Raw genomic sequence first — 1,351 nt, 5'->3', positions numbered from 1 at the left:
TTCAGGCTGGTCTGGAACTCACAGTGATTCGCCTGCCTCTGCCTCCTGAATGCTGGGATTACAAGTGTGTGCCACCATGCCCAGCTCTCTGATAACAACATAGTTTACAAGAGTAAGAAGTCGATTCTTTCCCCATGATGATAATTTTCAAAGTGTTTTTGAAGACTCAATCCAGATTCAGCCATGTATCTATCTATCCATCCATTCACATGGTCACTGTGAATTAAGCAGATGGTATGAACCATATGCCATTTTCCTGCATAGCACTTTTCTGAAGTTATGCATTTACTATATTTTCTTTTTTTTTTTTTTGCCTTTTCTTCCATTTTATTTCATATTTCCACCACAATAATGACTCCTTTAAGTTAAACTAAAAACCAGAAAAAGCTCCTGAAAGGGTGGTAGCAAAAGAAAGATGATGTCAAAGAGCGAGGGGCAGGTGGGATAGGGAATCAGCAAATCGTCTTCACCAGGCTCTTGAAGTTGCTGGTGGCTTGGAGCTGCAGCTGGTAAGCCATTGGATGGATCTTGAAACCGTAGAGCCTGGGCACAAACTGGATTGGTAGGTTGCTTGGGCTGATACTCTGGATGCACCATGAAGAGCATGTGAGGGAAACCGGTGTGGAAATAGGCGCCATCCGTGTGATGGTGCCTTGAGGACTTGGGTGTGTACACATCCACGCACTTGGGGCAGTAGAGCTTCACCATGGCCTCAGCTGGGATGTCTGAAAGGCTGATGGGAAGCATTGGCTGGTTCTCACAGTACACACTGGGACAGTAGCCAAAGTCTGCCTGCTGGTACTTTTCCAACATCTGGACGATGCTACGGTTGGTGAGGATGCAGCGGGCATGGATCAATCCATAAAGCATCTCAGCTGCCTGCTCAATCAGGTCGCTCTGGTTGGGGTTGTCTTCCAGCTCTTCATCAGGCTCCAGGTCCAAGATCATGTCTAGAGCTTGTCGATAGTGAGGCACCTGTTCACTGAGCCCAGTAAGATTAAATTTGTCTTGGATATAGTCTTCATCCACTTCACAGAAGAATTCATTGCCACGGAGCCCTCAGAACCAGGAAATCCAGGACACCTCCTCTGAGCTACTCATCTTTACATAGGCAGTGGGACGGGAACCGGGAGCGGGGTGGGGAGGGGAGCTGCTGCTCCCGAGCCTCACCGCGGACCGACCTCTGCAGGTGAAGTGGGGTGGGGGACATTTACAAATTTTCAATTTGTTTATAATTGGTATTTCCTACAAGAATGTAAGCTCTTTGATGACAAGGAAATTATCTGTTGACTCATCTCTGTACCAAACGTGTTTAAAACATTGTCTGATACATAATTATTGCACAGCAATT

The 1,351-nt window shown here is 46.4% G+C and overlaps 1 pseudogene; it reads right to left on the bottom strand.

Annotated features, from left to right (window-relative positions):
- Nucleotides 1–452: 452 nt before the first annotated feature.
- On the bottom strand, nt 453–1,101 carry LOC101705840 (casein kinase II subunit beta-like; annotated as a pseudogene).
- Nucleotides 1,102–1,351: the final 250 nt, after the last annotated feature.

The sequence above is a fragment of the Heterocephalus glaber genome, unplaced genomic scaffold (genome assembly GCF_053883595.1).
Source record: "Heterocephalus glaber isolate CG9 unplaced genomic scaffold, H.glaber_assembly_v1.0 deba00001600, whole genome shotgun sequence".
In the NCBI taxonomy this organism is placed as follows: Eukaryota; Metazoa; Chordata; class Mammalia; order Rodentia; family Bathyergidae; genus Heterocephalus; species Heterocephalus glaber.
The sequence above is the reverse complement of the archived record's forward strand: the minus strand, read 5'-3'. Positions and strand labels throughout refer to the sequence as shown.